Source organism: Mastacembelus armatus, chromosome 22, assembly GCF_900324485.2.
Source record: "Mastacembelus armatus chromosome 22, fMasArm1.2, whole genome shotgun sequence".
Lineage (NCBI taxonomy): Eukaryota > Metazoa > Chordata > Actinopteri > Synbranchiformes > Mastacembelidae > Mastacembelus > Mastacembelus armatus.
Genome location: NC_046654.1, coordinates 5,310,941 through 5,332,937, shown reverse-complemented (window position 1 = coordinate 5,332,937; position 21,997 = coordinate 5,310,941). Strand labels below are relative to the sequence as shown.

Below are 21,997 nucleotides of genomic sequence, written 5' to 3'. Positions count from 1 at the left end.
AAACTAACGGGCCTGTCTCTCTCTGCATCAGCCAAATACACACACACACACACACACACACACACAACACAGGGATGCATACTCACACACACTGAGCTAACAGGCCTGTGTCTGACTGCATCACTTTTCCACAGAAGGCTTCTCAAATATTTAACAGGCAAGGGGGAACATTTTCTCTCTTTCTCGCTGTCTTCCCCTTTCTTTGTGTCTTTCTTCTCTTCTCTCTGTGCTTCGACTTTCTCATCACAGACACACACCCACACACAGAAACACCTACACGTTGAAAACGTCACATGGTAAATGTAAGCTATATGGACGGTTGCTGGGGGCGCTGTTATTCCATCAGGGTTGTACAAAAAAAGTAGAAGCAGAAAGGGGACACATCAAAAATGCATTGCTGCTAAAGCAATGAATCTAAACTCTGGAGCCCTAGTGAGGTTGGTTCTCGCTGTTAGACCCTTGCACTGTCATTGCTCATGCTGCACCTTTTTCTGAACACCCACACAGCTCTGTCCCACTGTACCTCACATTCAGTCCTCAACTTTCTTCTAAAGCTAAGTCTCTTTCTAAACTTGAGGATACTGGCAAGATTTTGAGACTAGAGACTGGCAAAAAGAGATAAGGAGGCACTGAAATCACACCAGCTCATACAAAATTTACAGGATCGTTCTAGATTATTACAATTTGGGCTTTATTTACAAAATTTGGACTTTACTGTAATAGTAAGTACTACTTCCTGTGATCTGGGAAGGCTGTAATGCAGATAAATAGTCTAATGGAGAAAAAAAAACACACCAGTGATTCGCATTTGTGGAAGATTTTAATTAAAAATCTTAACTTGAGGAAAAACTAGTAACTGTTTTGACATAACTGTATCATACAGTAGCATCGGTAGTCAAATCAAGTCCTTGAGTAAATATATTTTAAGCTGCTGCCAAACAGTCCACTGTAAAAATCCATCACAGTTTATAGACTGACTACCTGGTTCAACTTTTAACTACTGTGCTTGGATCAGCTGAGCACGTGCACATTTTTCCTTTGAAATAAGGGAATATTTTCAAAATACTTTATCAGATCTAACTAATTGCTTTAGTGAGTGAAATGTTATGAGAAAGTTTTACTAAGTTGGGGTTCTCCTATTAGTGAGTATGAGTGTGTGTGGTTGTTTGTCTTTGTGTGTCTCTATGTGGCCCTGTGATGGACTGGTGACCTGTCCAGGGTGTACCCCTGCCTTCCACCTAAAAGAGAACTGGGATAGGCTGCAGCAGATCCCTGTGACCCTGGTTAAGGAATAAGTGGGTATAGAAAATGGATGGATGGGTTCTCCTATTAAAACTACATATATTTAATTCAGCTTTCTTAAATCTATCATAGCACATTTTAGAAAGTTAACATTATTACATTTGCTGATTATTCAGATTCCCATTATTTTGTATATTTTGCTTGTTGAAATAACTGATATAAAACAGTCACAATAATTTTACTTAAACTGTGTAATGGCCCCTCAAAATATTTAAGTATTGGCTTGCTGCTTCTGATTGGATTACTTGGTCACATGTCGGAGAAAAAGCAGGAAGTGTGATGAAAGTCTGCTGGTTAATTAAAAGTGTTTCAAGGATATCTGTTCCCACCCAGCATGGTTGTCAAGGTAAGAACAATTTAAAACCCATATTTCAAACCCAGAATTGACCATTTAACACATTTAAGTCATATTGTTGCCGAGTAATGGAGGAGTAAAAAACATAAAATTTAAATTCAGTGCATGGATAGCGTGCAGCCTTCCATGACAGATTTGGTGTAGGGAATATCTCACAGATGAAGTAATATTCCCAGCACAAAAATGCAAAAAGTCTCACTTGTCACCTGTTAATATACAGGATGGTGATTTAGTTGTGTAGGACTGATGCTCAGAGAAGAAGTCAGAGAATAATGCCTCACATCCAAACAGCAGCTATTGTCAGAGCCACTAAAATGACACAAACAGCTGGGAAAATGAACAGCTGTGTGTCTTAATTGATCACACAACATCGAGCACGCTGCTTGTATTAAGCTATCAGGATGTGTTGTCTCTTCTTGTGTTCATCAAAAGTTTGCTTCCACTAGAACAGCTTGAGAAGGGCATTTGCTGCAAGGTCACAAGTACTGAAATTTGCAGAATTGATAATCCCTTTTTTTTTTTTTTTTTTTTACGACGAGATAAACTTTATGTGTTTCCAGAAGAAAGGGGAGTGTGGAAAACTGCAAGAAGTGATAAGTCACAACACAGTGAATATGTGCAAACCTTCCTGCAGTATTTCAAAAAATAGTGTTGGCTCCACACTGTGCTTCCAGTTTCACTCCAATTTTCTCTGAGCACAACTGAATCATTTGGTGTCTTTTCGTTTAAGAATTACTTGATTATTCAGCAGAACTGTTGTGAACATAGACCCCAACACTTGCCTTCTACTTTCCAGGTGCTATAATCAGTGTTTTTTAATTAACAATAGATCAAATCTCTCTGTGTAATGTGCAAGTGGTCCCTCGAAGTGATAAACAACCAGAGAATTATAACAACTCTGTCGTTTCCTTTGGTGTGTTTTAGCAGCTTTCAGCTCATATGTTTTGGTTTTCTGGCCAGTATCTTAAAAAGTGTTGTTCCTGCTCCACCTAAGTGACCCAAGATAGTTTTTTTTTTTTGTTTGTTTTTTTTGTTTTTTTTTTTTATGAGAAATAAATTCAGTTTGCAGCAGGCATGTTAGCTGGAGAGAACTGTCTGTACTTGCTGTCAGGTATAATGTATGTACTTCTGGGCTTGCAGATTATTAAAGCTTACAGTAAGTTGATCTAAAAATATAGTTGTCTACTGGGCCATAGTTCTATATATTTATATATGTTGTGACACTTGGCGCACTGAAAATGTAAATGTGACAGAGATTTCAACAGCAACATGTTTTTCGTGAGACAGTGTTTCTGTTTACACTAAAAAAAATCAGTACTAAGTTTTTCTTGAAAACCTGGAAACACCACATTAAAACGACATTTACCCACATTGTATTGAAGTGGAAGTAGAAGCTTCATAAGCTGATATCTCAGAATTTCTGCCTAAAAGGCTGAAATTTTCAGTATGTTGGCAGACACCACACACAGGATCAGCAGACAAATGTTTCATGTAATTTGGGTGAACTGACCACAAATTGGCAATTTGCTGTGGCTGTGGATGCTGTCGCTCCATATTTCCCCGTACTGGGAAATATACTGAATAGTTTCAGTTGTTTGTCTGTTTTCTCTTTGTCTACCTCAGTCTTTCTTGCTCTACCTCCCTCACATCTGCTTTTCTGGGACTGATCACAGCCACAGTAGCACATACAGTATGAATTGTTTTTACGTGCTAATTAATTGTGCTGCCGTTATGTTGGCCCGGTCTGTTTAGTAACACCATGATCACAACGAACTAACCTGGATAAATCAAAAGAAATAAGATGAGTAAAACATATGTTCCTATGTGAGAAAGGAGGCATGCTGCAAATTGGCCAAACCTTTTATATCAAGGGCTCCGGCTCTCAGCAGGCCTATCTCTTTCAAGGTCTTGCTGGATAATAGAAAATGTATGAGATAATCCAATTCAAACAGCTCCGGCCACTTTTGGTCACGGCGGGGAGCAGCACTCACACACAATCAGCCACACATTTTCTTGTTTTGATGAGATATGTGGTACTGAACAGTAACAAAGTACCATAACACACATTACCATAACATTACTGAACACTGGAAATCTCCCAGACAAAGGAATTCACGCCACATTCAGGAAAGGAATATAGGAGAAACACACATAGGAATATTTGCACCACATCAATGGCAACTAGATTTAGGTCACTAACTCTCACACACAATCAGCATGGCCATCCACTGAATACAAGGTTAGGCAGTCTTCTTTTTTTCCATTTAGTTGCTGCACACACTCACACAGTCAGTGGAAGCGATATATGGGACACACATGCACACATTCAAATGCACATATACTCAAACTGGCTTTCAATTGGGGAAAAAAAACATCCTTTTTCCTCTTGCTGGCTGACACGCAAACATTAATGCGCACACACACACTCACACACTGAGCCCCCTCCTGGCTCCCAGGCCCATATTATAAAGCTTGCAGGTGAGGGCCTTTGTTCACCCCAAGCAGCTAATGTGCTCAGAGCAATGGACTCTCCTCCACACACACATATACAGGCTCAATGGTCCAGAAGGAGCACCTTATCTAATCCCATGGTTTATCCTTCAAAAGACTTTCTTTTCCTTTTCTTCTTTGTTCCTCCTTTCTCTTCATCTCTGTGTCTTTGAGGAACTCCGTGTCAGTGAGAAGCGCTGATGGTTGACGACACACTCATGCTATGGGACAGAATCTATCTCCTTGGAGACACACGCACAGGCACACGCACATGCGCCCACATAGCCTTTGAGGAAAAAGTGTCTTATGCGCCAAGCACCCACACACTCAAGTATATACTGCACACAGAAAGTTTAATATGCACGCACACGTACATGCACTCACATAACAAACACACTGTCCATATACACAGTCAGCACATTGCATGTCCTTGCACATAAACACACATATTTCTGCTGTGTCCCCTGTGGCGCCCAGTGATATGTGTAGTCACTAGCACTTCCTCAACCCTACCACACGCATGCAGACACACACGCACACAGATTTGCATCCAATTTACATGTAGACTGGTAGTCACCCCCGCTCGGTTACTGACAGTTTGTCAGACTCAAACCTGCCCCTGGGTTAAATCCATCCAACACCACCACCCACTCCACCTCTTTTTCTCTCCACCCTCTTCCTTTTCATCTTTCTGTCTTTTCTGTCTGTTTCTGTCTCATCTTCCACTCTCCCATCTCTCCACTCCCTCTGTCATCCCAGTGGGATGTGGTTAGCATGTTTTTGTACAGGACGCTGCACCATCCACACTGCCTCAGGCAACCTCTCTCTATACATACACACATAAAGCTGCACTACATCAGGTTAGCCGTTCATGCTGTGACCTACAAGATAGGACCATGTATGTTTTTGTTTAAGTGTCAGCACTGCAGTGGTTCATGTTGAGAGGAACCAGACTTGATAGTTATCTGTAGGATCCAGCGCCTCTCACACCAAGCTAAAAATGATACTTAGAGTAATTAATGTCTGAGCTCCTACCCTGCAAATTATTTCTCCTGGCTCAGCAGAAGATTCGGTTACATAACAAGATATAGTGTAGCTAGATCTTAGTCATCAGCACATTCAATCAGTGATTGGCAGCAGGAGGTCATGTACATTTTCGGGGGCATTAGAGTGGAACAGTTTGTCTGCCGATGCTAAATGAACTGCCAGTTCCTTTAGTTACAGTATGAAAATCAAAATGTGGATGCCAGACAAAACACTTCTGTGATTCTTGACCACAGAGATTTTGTTTCTGTTGAGTCAAGATAACTGTGAATTTAATCATCTGAGCCGAGAGAACGGAAACATTCAGTGTTATGATATGGATCTTCTGAAGAGGAGCTAAGACAGGCCACATTTATATAGAGTAGTAAATAAGGTACACTGGCATGTATAATGAAATACTCTGACCTTTACAATGAGGAGGTTGCACCAGCAGTTTTGATATGGGGACAGTCTGAAGATTCTTATGACAGGCAATGCTGATTTTGATAAAAGCTTATTTGTCATGTTTTCAAAAAGACGTCTGGTTCTCAGCATGTTCACACCAAATAAGATATGAACTGGGAATATGTCACTTTAAATTTCCATTGTACTTTCATTCTGAAGGGCGCAGTTTATATATAGTCAAATCAGGCCAGTTTTATTTATATAGCCCATTTTCCTCCAGAAGCTTTACAATCTGCACATCATACAACACCCTAAAGCCACACAGGAAATAAATCCTGTATTTTATTAGGGCTGCAGCTATTAGTCATTTAATCCAGAATTTCTCAGTTGGCTTTGTAAGTAATGAATCTGTCAGCAATAGTAATAATCTACAATTCCAGAGGCCTCTGGGATGTTGTACAGTGATACTATGCACCATATGCTTACATCCTCACCCTGTCCTCTTTCTGATGAAGCTGACATTATATAGTGATCACCATGGTCACCGTCTTATGTGAGCATGGCGGCACGCTAACGTTTGCACAAAAAGCACAAACTACATGTTTTTGCAGCTATTGTCAAAAATCAATTGAGTTTTGAGCTGATACTACTTGAAAAGTTAAGGGATCACCATGGTTATTACAATCCATCCCGTGGGTCACCAAACTCAACAAGGTTCATCTGTGACTGTCAGTACAAATTTCCATGGCAATCCACCAAAGAGTTGATGAGATATTTCATTCTAGACCAAAGTGGTGGAGCAGCCAAACAGCAGACCATCAGTCCCATCCCAGCAGCCAAGGCACTAGCTAACAGCATTCACTAGATTATTTTTTACAGCAGATGTGTTGATTTTTCACACTCAGCTGTAGCTGATCACATTCATGGGGGATGCATTCCTTTCAGGTGCTGTAGAGGTTGGCTCACTGCGTGTTGGCTCACTGGCACAGCATTGTTAATGTGATTAATTACACCTGTGCTTTTCCTGCTGTGGTAAGCCAAAATGTTTGCTGTGTCATCTTGGTTTCCAGGTAAATGTGATGGACCTATTTTCTGTCATTTTATAAGCGAAATGATTAATCAATGAAATTTTAAAAAAATGTATTAGTAGTGGCCCTAAACTTTATTGCTTTATCTCTGAGAGAATAGTTGAGATATAAATCTTGCTCTATACTGCCAGCCACACTAAAATAAACTAAACCGAATGATAATTTGTTTAATGATTTGCATTCACAGTAAAAATGTAGCTTCAGGAGTTAGTTGTAGTTGGATTCAGGATATTAGGGAGGACAAGGACTTTTGAAGCCTGTAATTTTAAAACCAAAAAAAAAAAGAAATGAAGCTAAATGTTGTATTTATAATGAGCTTGGTTGATTGATTGCATTACATGTGCTGGAAAAATCTGGCTTGCACACTGGTGATGTATTCTATAATTTTTAGTAAAATACCTTTGGTTTTCCTTCTATTTCTGTGTGACACTTGATCTTCCGCTCTTCATGACAAGCTGATGGCAAAACAGGCCTCCTGTGCTAATTTGCACTGCAGTCAGGTGTCAGACAGTGTCAATTAGAACTGAAAATCAATGTGAGAGTGAGAAATACCTGCAGCCTGCTGCAGATTTTATTTTTCTGTAGTGGCAGTATATTTGCTTTAGGATTAAGGATTTAATTCTTTGTTAATAAGGTAGTGGCTTCGAATCATTATCCTTGTCTTAGAAAACATTTAGTTTCAAAGTAAGTTTCCTCTTACAAAAATATCTTTCCCCAGAACGAATGAAACCAGACCACTTCCATGCATTTTTTAGAGACAGGTGCCCTTTTTCAGATTTTCCATCCTGCCCCAGAGTGGGTCTGTGCATGCTGCAAAATATCCTCATTTGATCTGCCCATAGGAGTGTAATGATCTGTTTAGTATGTCAGACGCATGGCACTGAATCTGTAACGTGATCTGAAATGTTTACTTAACTTCCTCCTCCACATTTGATTGTTCATGCAGATGAGCAGGTTCAAAGATTGAGTAAAGATATTACGCTGCAGTGCTGCTGTTGCTACCTTCTGCTAATGAGCTTTGTTGATGATAATGACTATGGCAGTGATGGTGATGATGATGTAAGCTCTCCGAAACAACCTGGGGAGATCCCAGGAGTTGTTGTTTTAATGGAGCATGTGAGAGAGAAACAGCTCGAGCCAGCACATAAAGAAAATCAGTGAGCGGGGGCTTTTAAGAAGAGATAGAGCCCATCAGACAGGATGAAAGAATGAAAGCATCAATAAAAGAGGACAAAATAGGGAGATACTAGCCCAGAATATGAAAGATGCCAGGCTGCACTCAATAACGAACAATGGGCATTGTCATTCCTGCTCCATCCTTGTTTCTGCTCCCCTCTAATACTTCTCCTCAGGTCCCGGCTGGTTGTGTTGATTGTGTTAGCCAAGTGAAAGAATAGGACTCTTTCATTTCTCTCTGCCTGATACTCTGATGGGACCTCAGCTGTGTCTTCGTATAGACCGGCTGGAGGCCGATAATAACATATACACTGCTGTCTGCTGGCTATGGACTGGCCCTGAGAGACAAAAAAGACAAAAATGTGAAATGGAGAGATCTGCTTGAAGGATTAGGGACACTCAGAGCATGAATATGAAGAAGGTCAAAAAGTTGAGTGGATAACAAAGACATGGCAACTTCAGTTTTTCTTATGAAAAGGAAATGAGATGAGAACTGGAGGCAAGAGAATCCAGGCACAGGGAAATGCAGCGGAAAGAGAAATTAAGTGTAAAAAGAGAGGAAAAGTGGTGGAAATTTTAAGAAAGATGGAGGCAAAGGGAGATTACTTCTGGAAGTATGACTCAGGCGTATAGCAATGCAGCAGCTATAAACACATGGTTTAATGGGCCCAGCAGGTGAGTTTCCAGGGACTGGTATTACAAGAGAAACTCTGGCCTTTAGCATGGAGCATCGCCTAGTGTTAAACATGCCCTCCAGCACATAAAGATGTTAGAATGAGAGAGTTGGCATTTAAAATAGAGGAAGATAAGATGTGTTTTAAGATAGATGCTTCCCTGTTTCCCACATGGCATCTGTGTAGGTGAAGCTACACTCAATGAAGAATTGGCCCCCATAATTTTCATGCTAATAATCCCCTAGATGTCTTTTTTAACAAAACAGTTCAGCAACTGTTCAACCTCAAAATATTTAAACTAGAAATTTATGAACAGGGTTTTTTTTCTTTTCAGATTATACAGCAGCATCACGAGACTCTTGGCTTGTAAGTGTGTTTGTGCACATACCGTATCTCTATGTTGGCACAATCATGAAAACCAGGTTTTCATCCTTGTCCAAAAAAAAAAAAACCCAGTAGATTTTCTAACAGTAGGAGTGGAAAGTCAAACAATAGAAGGAATGAGGGAATCATTTGCATTATAATCCATCAGAAAGGCATGGAGAAATCATCTAATTCCCAGCCAGCAATGGATTCCCTGCTACCTTGGTTTCATCCAGAATGGGGGCACCATAAACAAACCTCTCATTTTACACTACGCTAGTGGGACATAATAAGGCAGAACCAACAGATGTTCCAACACTCTCATGATTTTGTTGCTATTTAATTCTTCTTGGTGCTGAGGCTGTTAACTAACTCAGCCCGCTGAATCCTATACAACTCTCCAAGGTGTCCGTATTTATGCTGTGTGTGTGTGTGTGTGTGTGTGTGTGTGTGTGTGTGTGTGCGCGTGTGCGCGTGTGCGTGTTTGCTTGTTTGTTTGTTTTAGCTGCAGTTTACCTTCTAACCTGCAGAATAATCCTCACCTCAGGTCTAATCCTGAACTAATTCTAAGCAAGACTCTCCAGGCTTTATATTAGAAGACTGGCCTGTAATTTGATCTGCCTGCAGACAGGGAGAATGAGAGCAGGTGATGATGATGATAGTGATGGCACTAGTGATAATGGACATAAGTATATGGGCGACAGCAGAGGTGCTGATGATGATAGTTGTCCTCATTGTCAAGGTGGAAATTCATCTTTAATCTCTGCTCAGAAACAGTAAACACATAAATTCAAACTCTACACTCAATACATTACAGATCCAAAAGATGTACACATTCATTCAGTACAATGCAGTTGTAATAGTTCATCTAGTGTGGTCGGGGACACTGACAACCTCAGGGACAGAAGACCTTTTACAAAGGCTGTTTTTAGCCATCTGCATTTTAAACCTGCAGGCTGAAGAGAAGATCTCAAACTCATGCAGGGGCAGCTATTTTCAGAGCTTTTCAACACCTAAGCTGTACTCAGTTATTTTAGTTGTGTTATTATTCCCCCTAGACTAATTTAAAATGCTGTTTGTTGTCTGCTTGTGGAATTTAAGTGTCCAAACCAGCTAGTATTCTGTGTACCAGAGTAATGAATCTCTCTCCCATGCATGAATGTCTATCTCAAAAACATCAGTGTCCTAACTTCTAAAAAAAAAAAAAAAAAATCCTGTTTGACATTTATTTACATAAATAAAATCAGTGTTGATTATGGTGATGATGCTAATCATGTTTATGAATTTGATGATGATAATAAGGTTAATGAAAACAGCAGGAGACCCAACAGTTGAGGGTGATGACAGCAATAACGACGGGGATGGTGACGGACACGGTTCATGTTTTTATGTGATGCTGATTATGTTAATACTAATGATGGTGATGTGATGATGATGATGGTGTTGAGCAGAATAAATTAGAATAAACTTAATCTCAACAATTAACACAGTAAAAGCAGTAACTATAACATGCTAATGATAGTAGCATGCATCACCAGAAATACAGTAATATATCTACAGATGTGGGTACAATATCCTAAAACAGGGATGAGCAATCCGTGTTTTCCCCAACTATCCCTGCCCTGCCCACTGCTGATTAACAGAATCCTGTGTTCAGCCAATCACAAGTCCTAAAATCTGTCATTGGGATATTTGATTTTACATGGCAAAATCTCAAATGATAAAGGTCAGAAAAATGATTATCATGCAATGATGAGGACAGTGATAATTTTATTGATGATTTCAGCTGTGATGCTTATGATGAGAATGCTGATGAGCATAGCAATTGCTCTGCTATGATTAAGAAAGTGATGTTTTTTTAGATGGTGATGAGTATGAGAAGGACAGAGGTGAAAAAGATAAATCATATGACGATTGTCATAGTATGACAATTGTGAGTTGTGGTGATAAAATGAATACTAGATATGACACTGATAGTGATTGCACTGGTATGATGCTTAAAGAGATAATTATTGTACAGTTATTCTAAGGAGGATAATGATGATAATTTTCATGGCTCAAAGATGACAGCTTAAGCACAACGATCAAGTTGTTTTTTTAATAAAAGTAATAGTGATGATTATGCTATTTTCTTAATGATGTTGGCATTGATGGTAATATGAATATATTAATTATAATGATTGCACTGCTATGTGAAAAGAGGATTATGGTGAGGTGTCAGCAATGATGATGAGGTCCACAGAGATTAAAATGATACAAATGATAAAACCTAATGTTGATTGAATGTTGATAATGTTTGTTATATGAATAGTAAGTAATACTAAAGATGATCACCTTGATGTTACCACGTGATATTGGTTATTATAGTGATTGCAGTGATATGATGAAGATAATGATTGTGATGATAGTAGTGACTGAAGGAGAGGAGGATAAATGTAAAAAGAGAATGGGATGGGGTGATGGTGCTGATGTCGTTGATAGTAACACTCCTGATACTACTACACTATATTTGTAATAGTGAATGCACTGCTGTGATGAAAATGAGGCGGATAGAGCAAACTATGATAAAAATCTAAAAAGTCATTATCAGGCTATGGCAATGATTGATTGTTGGTAGCCATGTGGTTGATGGAAACAATAATGATTGCATTCATCGTAGTAGAAATAACAGGTTTACTAATATTAGGATGACGAACATGCTGACGACAGCATTGATGGTTGTGGTTTTGGAAGCATAATAACACTGATGCTAAAAGGGATGATATTGTTGATAACAGTCATTGCACTGGTATGATGAATGTGATGATGATGATGTCAAAGACAGTATGATTGGTAATGTGTGAAGATACTGACAAAGATGAAAGGACCATGATGAGTCACCTCCTCTGTGCCGTTCTCACCCTCCTCTAACCCAATTCCCCATCTTCCCCCAATCCTCTCTCTGTTTGTGAAGACAGTCTGTGCACTCCATTAAGATTCTTCTTTTTCCCCCTCTGTTGCCACTCTATGGAAAATGAACAAGGAGAGGGGAGATGTGAGAACATTATTAGTTTTTTTTTTTTGTTGGCACTTCTGTCTTTTCTTTGAACGGAAATAGAAAATGAGGAGATTCTCCGCTGATGAGATTGCTTTATTCTTTGAGGCGTCACCTCTTAACTCACTCGCTCAGCCACATATATTTTGTCACAAACGTGGGGGATGTTGTTCATATCTTCTTTTCTGTCCACCCGTTTTTATATTCTGGGTTTATGTATGTGCAAGTGTGTGTGACTATACAGTATGTGTGCCTTTGTGTTTCCTTGCCCATTTTATGTGGATATTTAGGTGTGGTTCAGGACTGTGTAAGTGTTGGCTTCGGAAAAAAAAGATCCTTACACCAGTTTGAAGAGCCTAATCAAAGCCTGGCAAATTTTCTTTGCCTCTTGTGTAGTTCTGAGGCGACTGCTGGGCTCCTCTCGGCTTCCCCCTTTTTGCTCCCTCCCTTCCCACCTCCTCTCATCCCTGATTACTGAAGGGGCTGCAGGAGGGCTCTGTTCTTCACCGGGCTTTGTGTTGACATCCTTCATAGCTGTTGCATTAGAAGAACGTGCTTCCTTGTAGGAGCTATCAGCCACTGAACAAACAGAACTTCTGCTGTAGCTGCAACTGTCTGTATTACTTATTTCCTATGCTGGATGTGTGGACACAAGTGGGTGACATGAAACTCACTGTGGTACCAATCATCCAAAGCCTGAGGTGAGGCCAAAGACAGGAGAGAAGGAAGGAAGGAAGAGATAGTAATGGATATATTTGTAGTTTATGCAGTGGTGAATTATATTTGCCAAGGAATATGGCTCTGAGGAGTTTCCTTGTTTTATTTGAGATAAGAATAGTATAAAATAGGAGGAGAAAAGAATTGGTCCAAATCAAATGAACTTAAAAAAAAAGCTGTCAGCCATGTATCTTAATGAGATTAGTGTCTGAAGCAATTACTGAGAGATTTGTTAAGGCAATGAACACAAAAATGTTTTAAGCCAATCCCAAATTAAAAAAAAGGGAGAAGACGGATGACATGAACACAGAACTGTAGGAAAAAGAGAAAAAAGTGAGATGAGGATGAAGAGGAGGGTGTGAGAGATGGAGAGAAAGAGAGAAAATTGACAGGAGGCATGTATTGCTGTCTCTGCGTGCAGTGAGGAGTATAGGCTGTGGCATCCACTGGTGGTGCTGCATACTCTGTGTTTGATCAAACACACTTCAAACACCCTTGCTGACTTCCTCTCGAGGAGAGTTTGGGAGACAAGCGTGTGTTTATGGCTGCGTGTGCGTGAATGCATGCGCGGCTGCGTGTTTGCTGAGGAAAGCGTTATTGATGTTTTGTTTATGTAAAATGGGTCAAGATAAACAGAACAAAAACAGTGTATACAGTGTCTGCGATGTTGATCGCTGTAAACTGCGGCTCCCAGATCAGTGAATAATGTAGATAAATGACCCAGAGTGTTTATTTGTGTGGTTGGACTTGTGTGAGCTTATGTAGTTTTGCTATTATCATTCCCCTGCCACTCTTTTCTCCTCTATTAAGTTATCTGCCATTAATCGCTCTTTACATCTACTTCATTTCATGTCTTCATTCTCTGTTTGCCCCCAATGTCTTTAAGAGCTGTGACTCCAGAGATCTCATTAAAGCCATTAGCAGAGGAGTCACAGAATAGTTAGGCTCACTCTCCATAGTCAGCTCTCACGACGCTAACTGCTCTGCACAGAAACAACAACCTTTGACTCATCTAGCTATCTGCTTGCCCTTCATCTCGAACAGGTCACCTCCTCATGCATGTTGTATTAAGTGCATACACTGACTTCTTTAATTTTCCTCTATTAAAATCATCCCCAACACAGTGATCCTGTCACATGAAAGTTTGATTAAGAACATTATTGAAGATTAGATTGATGAATTATTGATCAGCAAGGTTAAAAATAGATTAGACAGGAGCCAGGTAGTGCACTTGTGGGTGTATGTGGTTAATACATATGCATGGGACTACATATGCATGTGTGTGTATGCGTGATTCACTATATATATCTATATGTATATGTGAGTGATCAAGTGTATCATGTAGTAGTTGTAGTTTGTATATGTTGTTGAGTTTGTATTCAAGGACATGAGTGAGCATGCTGCACACGTTAAGAAACAAAACCTGCATACTTATTAGCATGACTTGAAATGATAGCTCAGCCTGGAGCTGATAATAAGTTAGTAACAATTCTGTTCCAGAAGATCATTTAGCATGCTCTCTGATGTTACAGTAGATACCTTAACCTCACACAAACACTTAACAACTCTGCATAGGCAAAATAAATCTGCTGACACTTGTTTTCACTTTTCAGACTACACAAGACCATGTAAGGGTTTGAGTTTTGCTTGGGATGCAAGAGTTTGTGGGTTCAAATCCCAGACAAGGCTTGAATTGTCACAAGGAAATCAGTGTATAGTATTTACTTTAAAACTGCTAAAAGAGCATACTAACTGTAGTTGTGTAATGAGTAGTCAGTTTAGTCATTTGTGGGTGGAGGTGTGAATGTTGTGTTGGATAGGTGTTAGATGATGTGAAAATAAAATGGTGTACAGGGGGAGAGTCAGAAAGAGGGTGCATCTGTGGTTTTGGGTTGGTGCATTCAGTTGTACTAATTTGCAGTCTGCCTACCAGGATCTACAAGGGCAAACACATGTCCCAGCAGAGTAAAAAGGCCATCAAGACTAGGAAAACATTGATGTAGTGCCTCTAATGTCACACACAGGCCTCTGATTGGATGTTTTAAAACTCTCATCAGGACCAATATGTCAGGAAAAATAAAAACAGGGCTTGGGGGAAACAGCTAAGAATTATAGATGAGCAATACAGTTTACTGTATATAATATAGTGTAAGTCTTAAAGCACTTAGTTTAGATCATAAGGCACATCAGCTCAGCAGATGTTATTTGTTTCTGTATGATATGAGAGTACGTTAGAGCAAACAATGCATGCCACATACAAGCTTCTTCAAATGCCATAAAATGATGCAATGTAATCCCATTACCATCACTGAGCAGAGTTTACAAAAATTAAGTTCAAATCAACATCTATAAAGATCACCCAACCGGCATCCTATGGGGAAAAATCTCTCTGTAGGAATAAATGAATGTTATACCATACAAACTCTGAGGCTTCTTAATGAGCCAAGAATTTAAATAATACCTACAATCAAGACTCATGTTAGAAGCTGGGAAATATAGTCATTTTCAGGCTAAGCAGTAGGGCTGCAACGAATCCTCGAGGAAATCGATTACAAAAAATCCTCGAAGCAAATTCTTTGCCTCAAGATTTTATTTCTATCACTGGCATTATGGGACCTGCTCCGCTTAGAGATCGTTGTTTCACACGGACCGTAATCACTATCGGACAGCGCATTTCTGTATCAACAGTTGGCGCAATGGCAGAGAGCGAAACCGTCTGTAAAAGACAGAAAGTTTGGGATCATTTCAAACTTTGTCACTATGTTGTCATTTGTCTTTCAAACAAAGATGACAACATGGTGCAATGTGTGTATTGTAAAGTAGAAGTGACAAACCACGACAACACTTCGTCAATTCTTCAACATCTGGACAGAAAACATCCGGTTGTGGACCAGACCGGCTCACCCAGCGGAACCAACACGATGTAACGTCATTTTAAGGTAATCCGTCATTTCTCTCATTAATTACACAATAGTATTATTGTTTAAAAGGTCTAGTTTATCTGATTACTCGAGTAGTTGCTGGAATATTCGGTAGAATAGTCCAAACATCATCGATAGCTGCAGCTCTACTGAGCACTGCCCTTCAATGATTTTACTTTGCATGCACGTTGTGCTCAGCTGTGGTGCGATGTCACATATGTGACCGTTTTATACGTGGCAGTAAACTCCTGGTATCACAGGTAGAAATCAAACTGGTAAATTTCACTTCACTAGAAAAAAAGTTAGCAAACTTTCTGTAAGTATAAGTAGGTTTTTGTGGTGACAGGATAATAAATCCAAAGACATTGCTGTTCACCTCTTCTCTGTGGAGAGGAAACAAATAGACCTTAAGTGTCACTTACTGATCTTTTGTTTAGAAGCCCTCCTTGTCACCTGGCCCTAAACACACTCTTACTGAAGCATCTTGGGAACTATTTAGCAAACAGCTCTGAGTCACTAATGAGGAAGGTGGTTTCAGCAGAGCGTCTCCCTTTTCCTCAAACCCAGCCTCCTGTTTGTTGATGGCCTTGTCGTGTCTCGGCTGTGACACCAACTGCCACCGTCTGCATCCAAATGATTTGCCCATGGAAATCTCACTTTCTGAGCAGAATCTGAACTCATATGCCTACCAGGAAAATTCTGGGATAATCCAATCCAAATAACTCTGGGCAGTCACTGCAGATTGAATTCTTCTTGGGTAGGTCCTGCTTGCCTGGTATACACCCTAAGGCTGTGCTCATGGGCTTGTTTTAAGCTTCCTTCCAAAGATATATGTGATGAAAGGAAAGGACACACACTTGGAAAGTTACTGTTTGTCATTACATGCAATTCACGTGAGAGAGGAGAGGACAAGGTGATTTTTTTTGTGCCCTTTTCAGTGATGGGGAATATAGAGATGTTTTTGTTTAGGGCTCTTTTAACACAGAATTTCATGTTTTTATTCTCTAATGTGACTACTTTTCCACTTTTTACAGTATGTTCAACCTTTTAAACCACCTCCATTCTCAATTATAGCAGTATTATAGCACTCTGTGAAAATGTGGAAGTAAGGAAGTTATTCAAATCCTTATGATTCATCATGCATGATAGAATAACTGCTTAAATCACATGGTAAACCCATGATCATTCTGTAATGTTGATTTATAAATCGAACTAAATTTATTGTAGAAAATTAGCTTCTCTTCCTTTGTAGATGAACCATGCAGCTTTACCAAGAGGCCAAGCTGCATGCATCCAGGAGATATTTTGTCTTAGACTTAGGATGGTTATAGAGCTGCTATAGTTTGATGTCGGTATATAAACCAAAATAAGAAGATTTACAAAAAGTCAAAATTAAAAAAAAAAAAAAAAACAAAAACACTAAAGCTTAAATACTACGTGAGAATCTCTTAGCCTCTGTTTTGGTCGTCCACTCTGCAGTTTCACTGATGTATTAATTTACTCCTTTTTACTCAAATCCCATGAAAGCTGTTCAAACTCTTTGTGTTCTCCAATCAGGGCAGTGTTAACAGCATTAAAAACAAACAAGGACAGAGAAAATCCATGATTAAAGATTAACTTCCGAAAGATGCTGTGTCAAACAAATCTTATCCCAAACCAGAAAGGAAAAAATCAAGCAATAAGATGACTGAATAGGGTAGAGGAAGCTGAGGGAGGAAAATGGAGGAGGCAAATGTAAATGAAGCTTTAACAGAATGGAACCCTGATAAAGTGAGTTACCGGGCAGATCAAATGGCCTAAATTTGTGGTAGTTTAATAAAGCTTACTTTAACATGCATGGTGCTTTTGTCTGCTGTCTATGTTATACTTTATGCAGTGAGTGAATTTCATCTCCCTGATGAAACATTGATGTGAGAACAGAAAATAACCAATTTGGTCGACTCAGATATAAAAAAAAAAACAAAAGAACAAGAAGCTGATAAAAGCCCCTCTCATCTATCAAAACAATTTAATAAAGCAAACATGAGCTGAACAAAAAATGAAATCAAAAGACAAACTGAATTAGAAAACAATGGTCTAAACTGTAAAACAAAAAAACACACAAAAAAAAATCAGACAGCATCACAGCATCTGCCAGCAAATACTCGACAGCTCTCAATCTGAAAATATGTGAATTTATTTTTATTCCCAAGAAGCTGACTCTTCAAAGATGTGAGGAATTTCTTCTGACAGCAGTGACAGGCAGGAAGTCCACCCTGCATTTTCACCACAGTTGATTTGGTTGGCATCTCTGGTGAATACAGGTTTCTCTCTCACATCCCTGAAGCACTTTAGCTTAAAACTGCTTCCATTTTTTTCACCAAATGGACAAATCTGAAACTAGGCTGGTGCTTTTGGGAAGTATGAAAAAAAAAGAAATTTTAAATGATGCCTAAATCAGATGTGTGTGTGTGTGTGTGTGTGTGCGTGCGTGCGTGTGTGTGTGCGCGCACGAATTTCCCTTTCTCGCATCCCCATTCTGCAGAGGAAAGAACTCTTTGAACTGTGAACCAATGAGCATCACAGCAGCAGAAAGATGTTGCTACAAGCAATTCCTACAATTCCAGCTGTGGGCCTGTACATAACACACTCTCACGCACACACACACACATACATACATAAAACACACACCCCCTACACACCCAAACCAAATGCAAGAGTCTGTCTTAAGGCCATGCTGTTGAGGTGATAGACAGTTTAAGGATGTAACCTCCGCCTTCTCGTCTTCATCACAAAGTGGCATGTATCAGGAACATGTTATCTCATACTGTTTGTTTTGCCATTGTTGCCATTTCTTTTTCTCTTTCTCTGCATTTCTCCTCCTCCCCATCCATCTCTCCTTTTTTCTGTCTAATGCATAGAGACAGGGTGGATGTATAATTCATTCCCTCTCTGCCAGCCGTGCTCCTTTTGGTGTGTATGTGTGCTGTCACCATTACACATTCAGGCCAAAGAAACAGACTTTACTCAAAGAATCAACATTGAAACAGGTTATCCAAGTGTGTGTGTTCATATATTGATAGAAATCATGTACAGGCGTGGGAACACTCTTGCTGACTTTTTTTTTTTTATCTGTTTCATTACATGGCTTAGGGTTAAAAGAAGTGAACGTGGGCAAAATGTTTGACGTCTATTTTCTTTTGGCGTATTTATTGGGTTGGGGATTCGTATTTATCTCTGTGCGGCGTGCGATCCCGCTTTGCTTATGAAACTGTAAAAGCAGGCCAGCATTTGCTCTCTGAAGGCAGACATGCTTCTCTGAGCTCGAGTTTCTCTGAAATAGAATTTGGGAGGGCAAGACCCACCTCTCTTCTCCACTCAACCATACACTTACTCATTCCCTCTGGGGAGGAGAGAGGGAGAGAGAACAAGGTACAGGAGTGGGAAGAAGGAGAGAGAGACAGAGGGATGAAAGAGGGGCGTAAAGTGCAAAGGATGGAAAAGGAGAAGAGGGAAATGGCCAGAGAAAGAAGGAAATGAAGAACAGCAAGGCAATAAAAAAAGGATGGCTGAGAAAGGGTGACTTCTGTACAGTAGAAGAAAGTACTGCATTTAAATATCATACTGAGGTAGTCATACTTTCCTGAAATAGTTCCAGTGGATGCTGGTTTACTTCCACTTCAGGACATTTCAGAGGGAAATATTGTATTTTTAATCCTTTCAGCTGGTTACAGCTGGTTAAAAAAGTTTACTGTCAATGTTGAATATTATTCTTGATGTCAACAAATCCCATATTATTGAAACCAAAAATGAAAACCAAAAACTTCATAAGCTTCATAAGAGGCTAAAACAATACATAAACCATTGACAAAGAACATAGTTCATTTTGAAAACCACATTTTCATTTTTATAAAATTCAATACCAATTTTAATTATTTTTAGTTTTTATTAATAAGTGCTTAAAAAAAACCCAAAACTGCAGTCCCATGTTATAGAAAGCCAGTTAGCCTTCCATCCATCCATCCATCCATCCATCCATCCGTATGTGCTTTTGTATTAAAACTAATGTGAGTTAAAGTTTTAAAAGTATATTTAAGTGATGGTGTTGCTACTTTTTCTTAAGTAAATGAACTGAGTAGTTTTTCCACCACTGCTGATGCAGATACAAAAAGAGAGAGAAGAAATAGAGACAGAACACAGGGGAGCTATAGGGGCAGAGAGCAAAGTAATGGAGAGGACATGTAGAGCAGCAAAAAAAAAAAAAAAAGATGGAGATGGAAAAGAGAAGCGTTATAAGCCACCAAGAGCATGTAGAGGGAACAAGAACAAGGCAGAGTGAGGCAGTGCAAAAATACACGTACTGGTGTAAAAAAAAAAAAAAATCCAAATGGCAAAAGGGAAACGCTACAGGCACAAGCCGAGAAGAGAATATCTAGAGACAAAAAGAGAACCAGAGAGGCACAGAGGGTGAGGGAGAATCTACTCGTTCCCTCTAATGGATGAGTGAGCATTGGGAACAGTCAGCTGAGTCCATGTCAAGAGGCAAACAACCTTAAAGAGAGCGGAGCTTTACATCCACAGTTTAGCCTGCCACCACCCCACTGTAGACAGCTGCCACACTAATGGACAGCAAGCGGAGCAGTGAGGAAAGATAGACGAGGTAGAAAAGAGACTTGGGGAGATGTTTCAATTGAAAAAGGGAAAAAGCAGCTTCACAGGGTTACTGTATGTCTTAGTACAGCTGGATTCAGTCGTGGATTTGCCTGGCTCACTATCTGATAAACTGCAAACAGAGCAGGAAGAAGACAGACGCATGGGAGATGCTTTGATTAAAAAATTCTCAAAACCCATTTAGGGTAACTTACTGCTGCTGCTACAGCTCTGTTTAATAGATGGCAGGGAGGAGAGGAGAGGGAAAGTTACATCAAAGTGCTGGTGGTGGTAGAAATGCATTAGATATAAGCACTTTCCTGATGTTTGGAATTTCAAAGCTTCAACATTTTTGCTTCATATCCTGGGATCTTGGTGTTTTTATTACTTTGAGAGTGTTTTTACGCTAAGGAAGGCGGGTGACCGTAGCTTATTTTATTCAATAAAGCAAATGACACATGCTCTACAAGTGCCTAGTTTCTCTGTTTAATGGACAGCTAAGCGAGGAGAGACAGAAGTGGGAGAAAGTGTCTCCAAGCTAATTTACTGTTTTCACTGGCTGCAGCTGGTTACTGCTCACTTCAGCGGACAGGAGGCGGGGAGGGGGGGACAGAGAGGAATCGAGTTTTAAATATTGTACCTACACAACATATTGGCAGATTGTCTTGCAAGAGCAAGTTTAATAAAAGTAAGAGTAGGTCTGTCAGTAGGGTGTGGGAGATGAATTACCAGTGGCACACAGTGTCAAATGCATTTAAAATGGCTGCAAAATCTTTTTGAGATTATTTTCCATAGTTAGTGCAACATGACCAGTTAGACAAACTAAACGTGCCTGTCAGGGCCTTATTTTTATATATGAGATCTTGATCAAGCTCAACGTGGTGTTAAATCTTTTCACGGTGTCCGACATCTCAACAGGAAAACATTTTCTCCATTTCTCTTTGAAACAAGGAGCATGTTGCAGTCAAACATCAGCAAACATCTGCACACATGTTTAGGTCTCACACGTAGGTCTCTAAGTACCTGGCAGGAAGCAGATGGCAGGTAGGTACAAAAAAGATGTCCCCCTGACAGTTTATAGTTTCCTTGTCAATGTAACTAAATAGGCTCTATTTAACGGACAGCAAACAGAGGGGCGAAAGGGAAGAAAAAGATATTTCAAAATAGGGCTGGATGTTGAAAAATGATACCTTGTACTGTGCCACTCGCTGTACGGCATCTCTCTATATCACAGAAAGTAGAGGGTGTGAGAGAGAGGTGGAGAGGGATACACACTAGATGCTTAAAAAGTGTCTCCAAGTCAATTTAGTGTTCCCATGCCACTGTAACTAAATAGCTCTCTATTTTATTGACAAAAAGTGTAGGAGAGGAGCGAGGGAGAAGGATGCAAGAGTGATGAGTCGAATGAAAAACAAGTCGCTGGAGACGTAGGAATCCTCTCAACCTCATTTGTGAGCTCTGGTATTTACTGCCGCTATCAGATGTGGATTAGAGGTGGATCACAGAGGCAAGTCGCTTTATCTCATTCACTTACTATGTGTTATTAAATCATCGCTGTCCTGGTGAAAGCTTCTGTCTTTGTAGTTTGACATTTTACTACGACTAATTAGGTTGTTGAAAACAGCAATTTGTCTCCAATACATCGTCCTTTCTAGATTCTAACAAGAAAACATTTTTAGGTGCATATTAGTCATACGTTTCAGACAAATGTCGGTGCATTGGTATATGTCCGACAGTACATGACATATGCTAATGCTGTATATTTTATAGTGATCAAGGTTGTTTCACCTTAAAACTTACCAGTGAATTGTCATTATTAT

The 21,997-nt window shown here is 39.7% G+C and overlaps 1 protein-coding gene across 1 annotated transcript in view; it reads left to right on the top strand.

Annotated features, from left to right (window-relative positions):
• efna2a (ephrin-A2a) overlaps nucleotides 1–21,997 on the top strand; it is a 63,270-nt gene that overhangs the window by 950 nt on the left and 40,323 nt on the right. The gene's annotated exons all lie outside the window — the stretch shown is intronic.